Source organism: Argiope bruennichi, chromosome 8 (assembly GCF_947563725.1).
Source record: "Argiope bruennichi chromosome 8, qqArgBrue1.1, whole genome shotgun sequence".
NCBI classification, from domain to species: domain Eukaryota; kingdom Metazoa; phylum Arthropoda; class Arachnida; order Araneae; family Araneidae; genus Argiope; species Argiope bruennichi.
In genome coordinates this window covers 46,855,247-46,871,963 of record NC_079158.1, presented here as the reverse complement: position 1 = coordinate 46,871,963, position 16,717 = coordinate 46,855,247, and the positions used below count along the sequence as shown (strand labels likewise).

Sequence of the window (16,717 nt, the reverse complement as noted above, 5' to 3'; positions counted from 1 at the left end):
ATAATTTTCAATCAGTTTCCATTGGTCATCGTTGACTGATAATATATATATTTAAGAAACTATAATTAATATCTTAAAAAGAGAGATCACGAAATAATACATTTAAACACATGCAGTTTATTGTAAATATACATAAATCTCTAGTTTTCAACATATCAAAAAAATGCCGGCGTCCTGGCATAGGGGTAGCGCAACATCCCCGTAATCTGGCCGTCCCGGGTTCGAGTCCCAGTTTGGGCATGGTTGTTCTTCTTGTTCTATGTGTGAATGTGCCCGCCTGTAAAAAGGGGTTGTGCAAGCGAATGAGTGATGCGTGAGTAGTCATGTCGTACTCTTGACCCAAGTTGGCTCTACAATAAAAACAAGAGGCGCTCCTCCTTAGGCTTCAATCGGCTGTCTTTGAACAGCTGGCTTGTCCGTGGTAAGTGCCTTAAGAAACAACAACATATCAAAGAAATCGAACATCACTAGATAGACAAAAAGGATTTCAAATTAAGATAGGTGCTGAACTTATTAAGGGTGTTGATGAATTACTAATATATTTAAATTGGCAAGTAATGAGTAAAATCGATGATTTAATCTTTCATTACTGCATCGATGATTTTACTCCATTACTTCCATTACTGTTACTTGGTAACATGTACATAATTGTACATTGTACCATTACAATGCTTGGTTAATTAAAAATAATAATATTTTAATCATATTAAAAAGCACTTTGTAATTATATATTTGCTATGATATAATTTACGCATATGAATTATCGAGTATGTATCGATAAGAGGCGCGCAAATCTTTCTTTGTTTAGGAACATTAATTATCCTTACAGAAACCCGACATAAGAAATGTACTTATTGTAATTAATGAGAATTATAACTTCTTTAATTACTAACATATGAGAATAGTTTGTACAGACACCTATGGATACCACCATCAAGAAAAACTAAAAAAATACTGAAGGAAATTGGCATATAAATATGCTTGATATGAAAACTTCCTTTTTCGAGGGCGAGTTTGATTTTTCTCTCATACCACATGCAACTTTGCTCTATTTCTAGTGAAAACTACAGTGATATATTGCAGCAAATACCGCAACACATGGCAAGATACGACTAACAACCGAAAGCAACTCTAAAAATCGAGCGTGGAATATGGCTGTTCATCTGACCGTGGGATCATATCAATTGGATGATAAATTCTTTTCCAGATAAGATTTTATTGATCGTGAAATGCGTAGTTTCCTTGAAGGCAAAGGAAACTCGCATTCCTTTTGATATTAACTATGGTTGAAGCAATATTGATTTTAAAACGCGCAGAAGTAGTTTCCTCGAAATTTTCTCGCATATTCTCTAAAAATGAGTTTGTGTATTATTAGCCGTATTCCACAGGAGTTGCGACAGAGCTTATTAGAGCGCAATCTTTTTCGATATTTTTTAGCAATTTAGAACAAATTGTATTTTAGACGCTTTATTTCTCAACTGATTAAAACCAAAATTTTGCACTAAACTACAATAGTAATCACAACAATCACATATAAAATTTCATATATCTTGGCCATCACGTTTTTGAATAATAGTATTTACATGCTTATGAAAGTGCAGACTGAGACGGTCAGTCCCAAGACGGATTTGGTTTTCTGAATCTAATGTGTTACTTTAGATCTTAAATCTGGGCACCAAATTTTATCCATCAAACTCTTTAGTGTTGTTATTATCGTGTTAACTTGTATTCGGGCAGCTGAAGAGGTTGAACAGATTTAGAGTAGAAACATATCAAATATCATATGTCAAGTTCACAGACATAGAGCCATAATTCCAAAAATGTGGTTTCAGTATTCAGAGGGAAGAGAACGTGGAGATTCGTCAAAATCTCTAGCTCGAATTTTTTTGGCGATTACAAAGTACTTTGTTACTTGTTACAGTTACTTTGTACACTTTGCATATGAAAAACGTAGTAAATATATTCACAGAAATACTAACCGATGTGACCAACATATAAAAAACAAGAAACTTAATCATGTTTCTTATAGTAGAAACAAGTTAATATTATAAACAAACAACACAAGATAAGCCGGCGTCCTGACACAGGGATAGCGCATTCTCCCCATGATCTGGGCGTCCCGGGTTCGAGTCCCGGTTTGGACAAGGTTGTTCTATCTGTGAGATGTGCCCTCCTGTAAAAAGGGGTTGTGCAAGCGAATGAATGATGCGTGAGTAGCAAAGTCGTACTCCTGGCCCTAGTTGGCGCTACTATAAAAACAAGAGACACTCCCCCTCCGGCTTAAATCGCTGTCTTCGTAACAGCGGACTTGTCCGTGGCAAGTGCCATAAGAAACAACAACACAAGATAAACTTTACATTCAGATAACTCGTAAACTCTTCTGTTTCCAAATTAAAGGCAATATCGTCCAATACATCGAATTTAGTATTTCAAATCGAAATCTATAGATTTGAATAAGGAATGAAGATATGTTTTCATTGAGATATCTTAAAGCCACTTAGAAACTGGTTTCAGGTTTTCAATGATTGTATTGCGAAGTAACTTATCAAAATTTAATATGCAACGTTGAATATATTAAGGAGAAACAGTGAATACTTTGTACGGTGATTTTGAAAAGCATCTAAGATGCTTAATTGATGAAATAGTGCTGATAAAAGAATAGACTTTGATGTTCATCATCGATTTTCAATATTTTCTCTCGCAATAATGATACTTAAAGTTGGAAATTTAGTTCAGATGTTGCTAGTTTTATCTCTTGCACTTGTTCGTTCCCATTAGCTTAGAAATTATCAAACGTAAAGGGGTAGAACTATCGATTTTTCAGATAGATTCAGAAAGGAAAACTTGATTGGAAGTAATTAATCTTGTTTAATTAAGGAAATTAAAAATTCCTCAAGTTTTTTTTTTTTTTTTGAAATCTTAAAATTTTATAAAGTAGCCTTAAGGTCATCAAGATATGGACAGTCCACAAAGCATATTCATAATTTTGTGGCCATTTAAAATTAGTAATGAAGTTCTATTGTTTCCAATCAAAAGTATGTAAATTCACATTGCCAATTATTTATTTATTTATTTGATATCACTTTACCAACAAATACAGTCATATTTAAAAAGCAGTGATGGAAAATGTCAACTGATTTGCACATATCTGGATTTAACGTTTTAAACTTTGCAATTCGTTACTGTTATTATAATTTGTAAGAAACAAAGAACGGTGAACAATCAAGAGTTCCATTGGATTGAAATTTCAGGATATAATTATGTGGTGATCCTGCTTTCATCAAAATGACGTCGCAGGTTAAGCTGCGTGCTCGTGCAAGCGGATTAATCATGCGATGCACGAACCAACAGTATTTACTTTTTTTTTTTTAGATTTATACATGCAGTCCATTAACTATCAAAAACTTCTTCTTAATGTTTCCTTTAAATAAAAATACAATTTTTTTACACCAGTTATTAAATTGAATATTATAGACACCCTTCATAACTATATAAGATCGCAATAGAACAAAGTTATATATATATATATATATATATATATATATATATATATATATATATATATATATATAAAGAGACATCCCCCACACTAATATGTAACAACATTCACTGTAATAGTAAGAAGTGTTATGCTCTTAAGTTTCTGAGTTATTTTTACATCAAAAAAATATTAAATCCAAAATTGTAAAATCAAACTTGCATACATTAAATAAAAATTTTATCTAACTTCATAAACGAATTAAAATATATATTCTTTTATTCTTAATTAGGCGCTTTTAGCGACTAGCTAGTTCGCAAGGAATTTTAATTATGCTTAATTGCTTTTATGCATAACCTGATATTCATAGTTATCTTAATACATTTAATGCATACTTAATGCATTTTTAATCCTCAAATAGTAGCAGACATTAAAACCGTGTTATTTTAATACCCTTATAACCGTTCGGGCTATTGAAATAAAGTCTCAAGGCATCGAAGTGCCATCCAAAATTTAACTGTACCAGTAATTTAACTGTACCAGTCTTCTATAACTTCACTTTCTTATAGTTCATGTAAATTATGTATATAGTGAAAAAAGTAATTTAATCTTAACTTTCAACAATGGAAGAAAATGAGGTGATTAGATAGTTTACGAAAAGATGAAAACGATTTGAATTACATTGAAATAACGAAAAATACTATTGAATTGAGGGAAAAAAATTTAAAATATATCATTTCCAAAAAGAGTTGCACGATAGTTATATCTGTATTATTAAAAAACTATTTTTTTAAATTTTATGTTAGTATAAAAATTATTTTTGAGCAATAATATTTTGAGAAGTAATAGTTAATGCAATTTTTATTAAATAATCAACATTAATTTAGCTTAACTTTTAATTAATTAAGATATCAAAAAATTGTTTGAAGGCACATATTTACTCGTGCCAAATTTAATAGCTCTAAGTTAAACGGCTGACCTATAGAGCGCTTGTGGAGAAACAAGCATTTTCTTTTTTATAAGTCAAAATAACAGAAAACTGATCATTCTGTAATATTATTTCAATCACGAATATTTAAGCTAGCATATTTCATTTTAAATCTAATCACATTAAGATCTTATGCGAAGCATGCTAGTTTGGCATTGTCGTAACAGATTATGAACTAAAAATATGTTTGACTTCTGTAAGAATATACAGTGTTATTGGTTAATTGATTTTAAGAAGCAAAACAAAAATAGAAAATTCTCCTCATGCTCACAGACGCTGATCTAGAGAAACACGGGGAAGTCAAAAATTCGTTACAAGGTCATAAAATTAAGATTTGCAAGGGGGAGGGAGTCATAAAGTCGTAGAGAATTATTGGTCCGAAACTATTTACTGGGTTCTAAATTGGCCTCACGAGGTTAAAATGTCTGCCATCTGTGATAAAACTTGCCATAAAAAGTAACTGAAATCCTGAAGTAGGGCAAAATAACAAGAGCGGCACAGGTTAAAAATCAGGAAAGTACAAAAAGTTATTAAAGAAATTAATTAAATTTATAACATGAGTAAGAAAATACTTAGGTTTATGTCACAGATATTAGATTTAGGTACAAGTAATTTTACTTTGCTATCATGAGGGTCTGTCTTTCTCTTTTAGAGATTTAAACAAACCACCGTTTTAAACTGTCTCGTACAAAAATAATCAACTTTGGTATTTTGTAATGACAGTAAATGTTTCCTCGAATAATACGTAATTCTGATTTTGAAATGCAGGATAAAGTATCGATTATTCGAGTTCCTGGAACATTCTTCAATATAATCTATATTCGAATCTTTTATTAAATAAAGATATTCAAATTTCATCGAAATCAGTCAGAAAAAAATATGTTACGTCGAAATAAAAATTACCTTATTGTTCTCAAAAACACACTATAATAGATTACACACCATTAAGAACGAATAAAAATAACACACCATAATAGTTAGCTAAAAACGAATAAAAATATAAGATTTAAAAGAGAATTCATTTTTTTTTAAATAGCCTCTCTTCTTTTTATTTCTGCCTTAAGGCTGATTTAAAAGAATTTCACCTTGAAAAATCAATTTGTTATCACATTTCAAAGGGATTTTTTTTCCTTTTATTCTGTAACTGTTGATTAAAATATTTCCTTGCTTCTGAAAAAGAAAAATATATTTAAAGCTATTATACAATCTCACTCCAAGAAATAGTTCCGTTTATTTATTCATCAAACAGTTATTTCTTGAAATGTTCTATATAATCAGAATACGAGCAAAGTGGCGTCTCCAATCCAAATTCTTATGCCTCCTTTTATCTAATGCTGTCTTACATCGTCATGTCCTTTAAATACTGCAAGATATATAATACACTCTAAAATTAAGTTGTAGCGGCGCATATAAATACTTTATATGAACATGAATTTACTTCATTTTCATAGATAAGAAGTGCCATCTGCCCACATAATCTGGAAATATCAAGACGCCATTATATTTCAAATTCGTAAAGTAGATCCCACCTTTTTAAGATAACCAATTACTTATATATAAAGGTCAAGCTGATATTAAGGGAGAATCTACATATAAAAAAACGAAAGTTTGTATGCCTTTTATACAAATTTACACTTTTTGTCCGATCTTAATGAAGCTTGCGCATGTGCTGTTTAAGGCAAGAGGAAGACTACTGTTAATTTTTCAAGTTAATAAAGTTTCAAGTTAATAAAAATATTAATTAATTAAAAATTAAACAAGTTGTGGATGTTTTTTCGTTTTCTTATCTTCCCAAAATTATTTTTAAGCGGCCTTAAAATTAAAAGAAAAAAATAACCTTTTTAATTATATCAATTTCATTTCTATATAAATATTAAAAAAATTATTTATTTTTTTTAAACTTAATTTCACACAAAATTTGTAACAATGTTTTTATTGTGGTAAAATTCAAACTGATTTCATGTTTGTTCTATGAAACCAATCATTTGTATGTTTTTGCCAATGTGACAGTTAAAATAAAATATAGTTTCCTTTGGGCATTAACTTCAAAATCGGATTCCCATATTTGCTTTTATTTTGTGTCATATACAATTTTTTAATTTGCAAAAGTCGTAATTTATAGTAGACTGGTTTTGTTAAATGCATTTTTTCCAGTCTTATTATCAGTAAAGAGTCTTAAATTTTAAATACATGCATTCAATACTAATAGTTTATAAGCCGGAAAAGTCAATTTTCTAATCGAACAAGCTAGTCTCCAAAGGCGTTTATCTATCTATCTATCTATCTATCTATCTATCTATATATATATATATATATATATATATATATATTATGATTTTAAAATATGGAAAAAAAAGTTGCGGTAAATCTTCTCATCTTCCACTCTTCAAAAAAAAAAAAAAAAAAAGGAAACATACTTTCGTTTTTTGAGAACCTTTCAGGCGTAGGATGAAAAGTAAATCCCAAATACTAAAATTTACAGAATAATCAACTTTTTGGCAAAAAAAAAGTGACATTTTTACTGACCGATGTATATGCAAGTAACAATACAACAAGTTTAATTAAACAACATAACTGATCATATTTATTCCCAAAATCACTTCTTAAACTACATTAATCCAATATCTTTTGATTTTCTAAAATCTTTTAAGAGAAATTTTAAGTGATTTTTAAGAGAAAATGCAGTTTAGAAATGCAGCCTGTTTTCTCATACTGCAGGGCTTAAAGGCAAAGTATTTATAGACTTTTCAATATATCTTATTCTATTAATCAAATATTTGCTTAGAACATCACAGAGAAGTGTTTTAATTAACTGTTTTTAAATTAAAGGATCAAATTTGAAAAACTGCTTGAGAAATAAACTTTTATCAGTGCTACAAATAAAAAACTTGCAGACCTTTTAAACTTCTCTTCTCCTCTGAAGTCTTTTATAATTAATTAAATGATCAAGCATTCTCAAGTTACTTGAAATCGGTCTACTTTGTAAATATTACAGAGGAAGAGTTATTAATTAAGATAATGAATTTAGTTCAAATTAAGAATTCTTTTATAAAGTAGAGAAACAAAGAATTCTTTAAGAACAAGGAAATTTTTACATTAATTTAATGAGTTATCTGTTTATGCATGACAAGGAATTCAGGCAGTTTGGAACAGAAAATTTTAAATAATCAAAGACATTTCTTTTTTCCAATTCCTACTATTAGTTAACACTCTCCCTATACATATATTTATATATCTTGTTCAAATTTTCAATTGTTAATAAAATACTTTTTATTCATCCACTCAAGTTCAAATACATTTTTTAAAACTTGTAGTGGATGACACTTGATATTAATACAGTTTTTTCAAATATTAATTCATTAATTGGATTTAATTAATTTTTAATACTTTAAATAGAGTTTTAGTAGTTTATAATAAAAATTGAAACCAACAGGCAGTAGCTCAATTCGGTGTTGTTCACGTGAAAGTGAAGAATACGAGTTCAATTCTTGCGAAAATCAATAACTTTTTGATACTTAATAATTTTTTGATAATTATTTAATAAAAAGTAACTAAAATAAAATTTTTCTTTGTTGACCTAAGTAGGAATCGAATTAAATTTTTTTATATTACTTGTTTGATTCATAAAGTAAATTTTACATTTATTATTTATTTAAATTGTTTGAAATGAATCACAAAATTAAATAAATGCGGTAACCAATGCCCAACTAAATAAAAAAATAAACACAATCAAGTGCTATACATAATAAGTTAAGTAATTACTAAATAATGAACAAGGCAAATAAATACATTGTAAATAGACATAAAAAAATTTTTATCGCTGAAATAGAACGATAAATTTATAATTATTATGATGTATCTTTTGTATAACATGCATAACTCTAAAATGATATTATTTGCGCATGGGCATCAAATGGTTTTCCCCCTTTCAATTTGCAATAATTTAGCTTAAAAAGTTTGAAATTCTTAAGTCATTTATGATACCAACAATTTTATATATTATTTTATCCATTATTAGTCTTGATTTTTTTTTGTAGATTATCAATTTATTTTATAAAAATATAATGTACAAATTTGTTTAAAAACTCATAATTTACAAACTTGTGTCTTTCATGAATTTACTCGCTTTCATAAAACAAATGCTAATAATAATAGTTAATAGAATAATTTAACAGCCGATACAAATTCGAAGAAACAAGAGACCATTCTAGTAAAGACAAAATTTAAAAATAATAAAACTTAATACATAATAAATAAAATTTGTATTTGAGCAAATATATATTTTTAAGTGATAATATCAATACCATAAGATCTGTTTTTTTATTAGCTGTTTAAGTTCGTAGTTATTCATCGACAAAAATCATTATTATAATAATTTAATGAAATAAATCTTTTCTATTTCAAAAGTTCAATTTTTAGTACACAAAATTATTCTAATATAAAATTAATCATCATTTTAAAGTCCACAACTCACCAAAAAAAAAGAAGATTTTTATCTTTTGGCTTCATGAGTCATATTTTTTCAAGCGAAGTATTTCATATGGATAAGATCATTATCACAAAGTCAATTAAAATTTTACGGAATAATTAAATATATCGGAAACTTATGGCCCTTATTGAATAATTGAAGTAATTGATTCCATCTATTCAACATTTGGTGATAATTAAAAATCTAAATCTTAATACTCGTTACCCACTGAAATGAAATTAAAGTCAATAATTCACAGTTTACAATAACACAACCGAAAATTTTATCAATGAAGACAAACGTTATCTTATCTATGAGAACAATCAAGACACTGAAGTAGGGACTTCAACGTCTTTTCAACGTACTCAATCTGACCTTTGTCTAGAGATAACAAACCTTATCAACGCCTAAGATAATTCACAGTCCTATCGAGTAATAAAACGGAGTTTGTTTACATTTAACACATCCTTTAATTAACTTTGCTATATCTAGAATCTAAGATAAAACGAATTTCATAAAAAATCGTCTGAAATAAACAAAACTTTATTTTCTCCAATCTATTGATTCCACATACATCAATGTATTCTTTCATAATGGAGTGGCGAATAACAAAAATAAAAAAAAATATAAAAATAGCATGTAATTAACCGATAAGTATAGACATTCTAAGGCAGCAAAAATGGTTAGAATAACAAAGTCGATAGGTAAATTCCTTTTAAGTAGATACGAGAACGGAAAGTTCAGAAAGTCAATTGGTAAGAACAGAAAAGGTAACATTTTTTAATCTCTTAACGGCAACGTCTGTGTGTTTACAGTAAGAATTAAAATGTCAGCGAAGCATTCAGACGGAACAAACTCGATTTATGACTGCGTCTGTGATTCACAGTTCGCATTTTAAAGAACTTAGCAAGAAGAATTCGTTGAGATAGATGATATAACAAACTTGTTTTAAAATCTGTAGAATCGTAATATGGTTACATATTAAAGCATAAAACTTGGGTAAGAGATATTGTTTATGGAAATTTGTAATCTTTATCTTTACTCATAATAAAGACGAATACGTGCTAGAGTGTATGTTGGAGCTCTACAAGCTAGACCGTTTCAGCTAAGGTTGCAAAAATTGACGCATATATACTTTGGAGGTTGAAAATGTGTTACTCGAAATTATTATCATTATTTATTTATTTTGGAAATTTCAATAGAATTTTAATTCTTAAAGAATAAGTGAAATTTTGACGCTTTTCCGCGATAAAAACCGAAAACAAAAATGATTTTATATCATCTTAAAATTCAAAAGATTATCTTTTTGCTGGTACTAATTATTTAATACATAAATTAAATTTTTTAAAACATTTTTTAAAAATATTTTAAGCGTATTTTCCAACAACTTATTTAAAAGAGTAAAAGTAAAATTTAATTAACACAAGTACTTTACATGCTCATGGGAAACATTAGCTTTTTATCAATGCGTTGCTATCACATTCACAACAGCTCAAATTAAAAGATTAAGTTATTATTAATTGCAAATTAAACTTTAAAAAATGTAATTTTCAGCGCGTGTGTGTAAAAAATGAAATAAACATACAATATTTTCTAAAACAGTCAGTGCAAGAAAAAGTTTTCTGAATTTTTTTTGTTGTTTGTTTGTTTTGTTTGTTTCTTATGGCACTTGCCACTGACAAGCCCACTGTTACGAAGACAGCGATTTAAGCCTGAGGGGGAACGTATCTTATTTTTTATAGCAGCGCCAACTAGGGCCAAGAGTACGACTTCGCCACTCACGCATCACTCATTCGTTTGCACAACCCCTTTTTACAGGAGGGCTCATTCACACATCTCACAGATAGAACAAGAGAAGAACAACCATGCCCAAACCGGGACTCGAACCCGGGACGCCCAGATCACGGGGAAGACGCGCTACCCCTATGCCAGGACGGCGGCTGAATTTTTTTTAAATACCTATATAATTAATTCAATAATTTTGTAGTATTTAGGGCAAACATGGTTTATATACATATATGGGAAATTTATTCTAATCGAGTTCCAAAACTTTTTTTCTAATAGTTAGTGTTAGGTATATACATATAATACGAAAAATAATTTAAGTGAAGTAAAGAACATTGTTTTATGCAATTTGAATCAATAAATGTTCTGATTTATTACGCATTTTATATTTTTATACAGACTCTTGGTCCTAAGAGGCTTTTATACAGATCCTTTGTTTAAAATTCAAATTCTACGCGAGTTAATAGAAAATTAAAGAGACACATATTACAATCAACAGAATTTCGTAAATCTTCTATCATAGTATGAGTTATATTTATATGAAAATGGGAAGCTTAAAAATATTTTGCTGCAAAGCTATTAACACATCAAGTTACATAAAATATTTAATTGTGTGTTTAGTGTACATTAATTCCAACGAGCCAGTTAGTTGCCAAAGGTGGCTAGTATGTAATAAAAATCAAAACATCGTTATAAGTATCATATCATAATAATAAGAATATTATAATACGTCTGCTGACTAATAAATTATTTTTTATATACAGAATGTAGCATGTGAACGTCATTAGATGTGTGTTTTGATTAAGCGGCCAAACGTAGCTAAAACAGTTTAGCTTGTATTTAACAGTTAAATTATAATGAAGGAGAATCACAATAAATATCTTATCGACTGATGCTATTTCCCTGCTTGCTCGGATGATAGCCATCGAAACGTCTTGAATTCATAAGCATTTAATAATGTCGTAATATTAGCTTTGCGTAACATAATAGTATATGCATAACATTAACATAAAAACATAAATGAACATTGGTCATAAAGTTGTGCAAGATCGCATTCCTTCGTCAGCTAATTTCTCCGCAGTTTGTCGGTCTCCGGTCACAGTATCTTTCGATCAAGTCATTGTTTTCTTTACGTTTCATCATAGTCACGAAAGAGAAGATGCTTGCGCTTAATCGTGTCAGATAACGCGGTTTTTAAAGCTAGTTCTGAAGTCTCGGTTCATAGATTTTTCTGTTCCTATTTACTTCGAAAAATTAAAAGGTTTCAAAAACTTAGCGGCAAGAATTCGCAATTTTTTTAGAATATTAATATTTGATCATTAAATCATTTCTAAAAGTATTAGGGCATCTATGACATGTTTCTGTTGCTACTGAATTATGTAAAGTTGCTAATTTAAGGATTTTAAAGTGCCATGCTTTCTTCTCAAGTCATTTGGCACAGTTATGTAAAATTTTATTGTTTCTTTTAAAGCAACAGTACGGAAACTAAAATACGGCATGTTGTAAAGAAGTAGTGCCAAAGCTGCGACTAACATTTTACATAAGACTTTTTTGAAAGTTCGCAACAGACATAATCCCAGACAGTCACTTTGAAAGTTTTTGTTTTTTATAAAATAAATAAATAAATCTTCTAATTGTGTTAGTTGTTTTCTACCACTAAATTAGTCCACTTAAGCAGTCTAATTTTTTTCAATGTTTATTTTAAATCTTACTTCTTATGAAATCATCGTTCGAAAACTTTAACTACCCAGACGAAGACAGAGTAAATATTGACGTGCAATGCATGGAATAACAAAAAATTAAAAAAAAAACTATATTTTCAATTGAATGTTATATTACTCTCATGACTGTATATGATTTTTACTTTCTCGCGTGTATGCAGAAAAGCTGTGAAATCGTAAAAAAATGTAATGTTCTGGTCAGTGACAAATTTAGGTATTTTTCATATATTTCTCAGGCAGTTCACATTATGAAACCCTTCTTTTAATAAACTGGCCAATTCAATTTCACATTTCAATGCATTTTTTTAACAAGTCGATGTTTTATTTTATATTATTTTTTTTATTTCATTAACTTCGTCAAACTATATTTGTGTTTACTCATCTATTATGGTTCCAAACTGCATGGCATTCACGCTTGTTCACAATACTATTAAAATAGATTTTTAGTATATATAAAAATTCTAATATAAAGTGAAGAATCTGACCAATAACATTTGATAAAATTTTAATATTATCATAATCTTTTATAATTTATGGAATTTGTCTTATTTACGAACTTATATATTTGGCAATAAGAGAAATAAAGTTCTTTAATCGATCCCCTCTCAGTTTAATGGCCTTAGGCCTAGTCTGTCTAATCATAAGAATTTCTTTTTCCGTTTTAAGCATTTTACCTTCCGGACAAAAAAAACATCACTATCTTTCAAATTATATTTGTCTGTGAGCATAATAATAATAATAATAATAAACAGGAGGACGATATCTAATATGTGGGATGAATTTTACACCAAAATTGTAGATTCGTATCGCCAGAGGGCAGTCTGATCCATTTCAGTTTCAGTGTAAAGGAATAGGTTAAGTCAAAAAGAAAGTAACCTGAATTGGTGAATTTTGGCATATATTTTTATCACCAGACTTATAAATTTGTTTCAAATTTTAGAAATGATTCATAACGGATAGACTGTCTATAAGTCAGTCTATTCCTGTGTAAGCGAAAACGATAATTTAAATACGCAACGAATTAAAAATTAAACCAGGAATATGATCTTGATGCCAAAATTATAGATCCAGAAATATGTACCTATTCGATTAATGGGTAGAAATCCATAAGCAAATTCGATTCACTTAGCTTCAGATATGCAAGCACACAAGAAAGATGTCAAAAAGAATACGTTTCAAAAAGTGTAACAATTTATGGCTGATATCTAGGAAGATGTGAATTCAAGGTATACGAATAGGGAATATTTTTTTCTTTACAAATATAAATTTAAAGGAAAGCAAACTCTAAAAGCACATAAGTGAATGGTTCCAAGATTGCAGAACTTATATAAACGGAAAAGTTAAATTTTTGGGGACATACTGAGTTGATCAATTATCAGTTAAGAATTAATCAGATAGAGCATGCGTAAAATCTTCACAATGAAGAGAGACTGCCGTATGTTGCAAAAATAAATTTCAACTATACTTATGTAAATGTAAATTGTGTAATGGTCTAGTAGGCATAAGTTTATTTGATAGACGCATTTCTTAAGTCTTTTCTCAAGCCAATGTCTCCTGAAAAATTTTAAGATTAGATTTAAGAAAGTTTAGGAAATTAATTTAAATTTTTTATTTGGTAAATTTAAGTAACAATTTAATATTATCACGCGCCAATATTAAGTCATTTAGGATTATTGTCCATTACTGCCAACCTTCAAATGACAGATACATTTAACCTCAAGATGACAAATAAAAAGATAAAGAAACGTAATAGTTTCCAATAATATAATATGAACATGCGAAATATAATATGGAAGTCATTACTTTAGGAAATCTTCTTTTAATCAAATGCGTTATATATTCTTTTTAAAATTCTTCTAGAATATTTTTCTGAAAATATCTTATAAGAAGTTTTAGAATATTTAGCACATTTGATTAAAAAAGAATTTTCCTAAACGGATTATTCTTGATTCTTGGCGACAGACAAAAATTTACAGATCCAAATTGCAATTCTATGGCCACTACTTACTGATATATTTCATTTCAACCCATCATTAGGCGCAGGCGATCTCTTAGATCACTGGATTAAAATTTGCGTTCTCTCTTAAATTCAATCGAGTATGATATTGTGGCCTTTTATCTCTCTTCTTTGATCGAAAAGTACAGATTAGAATAATTTTGGCTTTATCATCCATCGCCAATAGTCATGAACTTCAACTCCGATTCGCCCGATCAGTTTTCCATTTCAATTTATTTTCCATATTTTAAGCTGCATAATAATGTAATTGTTTTAAGGGAAACGGATTTCAAGTGAAATATATTTTCTGAAGAAATTGTGAATGATTATCTAACACTGGCGTAACTAATTCCTACTGTAAGTAACTATTTCCAATGTGACCTCTAAGAAATACTATCTTAGCGATGGAAACAATTTCAAAGAAATCATAGGATTTGCAACACAGTGTAAATAAAATAACAAAAATAAAATAAGTATTTTTATGACAAAAACTAAAGAATAAACTCTCAAAATATAAAAGTGCACGTGTTTTGAGAGATCATGCCAAATGTCAATTATTTTTAATTATTCAATGGATTTCAACAATACGGTTTTCATTTTCACTTTTATTTCCAAATCATGCGCACACCAAAATTTATGGTAGCAGATAATTATCTGGAACTAATTCCTGCTAGTTTAAATATGCCTTCAATTTCTTTTATTTTCTAAGGTAAACTATCATTTTATTATTTTGTATCTAAATACTAATAGTATATTTAAATATTAGACATTTGTCATCGTTTAAAATTGCTTTATCATTGTTAAATCCCTTTATACATCTCCAGTAAGAATAGGATTTATTACAGCGGTTTTTAAATGCCTTATAAACACGAATATCTTAAGGTGTTGCTGATAGATTAAATGAGAAGAGGGGGAGGGGTTATAGCGGATCACTTTTAAAATAAGTTGCTAAGATTTCATTAGTCTAGTTGCAAAATAAATAAATTTGTAAAAATAAATATCATTAATGAATTATAAATAATCAGGATAATGTTAAGACTTTTTCTAGTACAAATGTTCAATTTTTTTTATCGGTCTCACTATGTTCAATTAGTTATTACAGTATTCACAAGCAGCAAGCGACTTCTTCAATAATATTGTATTCAAACATAAATACAGAGCAGTCATAAATCAACTGAACAAAAATATATTAATAGTCCCAATATTATTAAAAAATTAAGCTAAAATAAATCATTAATCAGACATTATTTATAATATATTGAAATGTAATTTTAACTGATTTAATTAGTTTTAATTAAGTTTATTAATTAAATTATTAAAATAAATTATAAATAAATATAAAGTATAAATTTATAAATAGAATTATTAATTAAAAAGGCCTCATAATGACTGTCTATCGCTGAAAAGATGCTTTAAATCTTCTGTTACAAATCCAAAACGAGCGGGCTTGTAGAAGAGATCAGTCAATCGTTGTCGTATGATAACATATCAAAATAGAACATTTTAATACCACGACTTCTATATAATAAGATTAAAAACTATTTCAAAAATTTGGAATCTATCTGATGGCATATTTTCTTTATGACAGTTAACCCAGTTAGAATTACAACAGTTAATCTGGCTGAATATATAATATTTTTAATTAAATTTTATATAAATAGAGGGATAAAATCTTAGCCTCCCCTATTATTTACTTTTCTTAGCAAATCTGAAACTAGAAAAATTGCGAAAAAGATTCTCTTTTCGATTTCAAATTATTACTGAAAGAATATTGATAACGAAAATACAACTTTCCACTGGCCCAATTTTAAAGATCATACTCAGCCATAAAACTAAAAAAATAATAATAAATAATGAAAAACAACAATATTTTACTTACATCACCTACTTTCCCTCGCCGGGATGATCCTTCCACAACGACACAAGAGAAGAAAAAGTTATCCTGAACGAGAAAAATTGAAAACGCACTCCACAGCCAGAAAAAGAACCCGTTATATGCGTACTCGCCTCCGACTCGATGTGTACTCTAAATTTCTTCTCTCTCGCATCACCACATGAGAGGAGGAAGCCACGTGCTTTGCGATGGGGTCACGTGATTAACAGAGAGCGCAGCTGTTCCCCGCGCACCTCACGCTCTGACAGATACACAAGGGCGAGTTTGCCAGAATTGGCTGCTTTTCGCATTTATTGGAGGCATTTTATTTCTATATTTTGGCAGAACTGTTGCCAATCTCGCCAAACTAGATCTGAAGACACGGAAACGATAGGAATAATTTCAGAT

At 29.0% G+C, this 16,717-nt stretch overlaps 1 protein-coding gene across 2 annotated transcripts in view; it reads right to left on the bottom strand.

The window, feature by feature from the left end:
* LOC129980989 (uncharacterized) overlaps positions 1-16,450 on the bottom strand; it is a 136,555-nt gene extending 120,105 nt beyond the window's left edge. Inside the window, exon 1 of one of the 2 annotated variants that reach the window (XM_056091555.1) lies at positions 16,316-16,450. The gene's annotated coding sequence lies outside the window, so the exon portion shown is untranslated. The remainder of the gene's footprint in view (positions 1-16,315) is intronic. The other variant, XM_056091556.1, reaches the window with a different exon arrangement.
* Between the last annotated feature and the right edge of the window lie 267 nt (positions 16,451-16,717).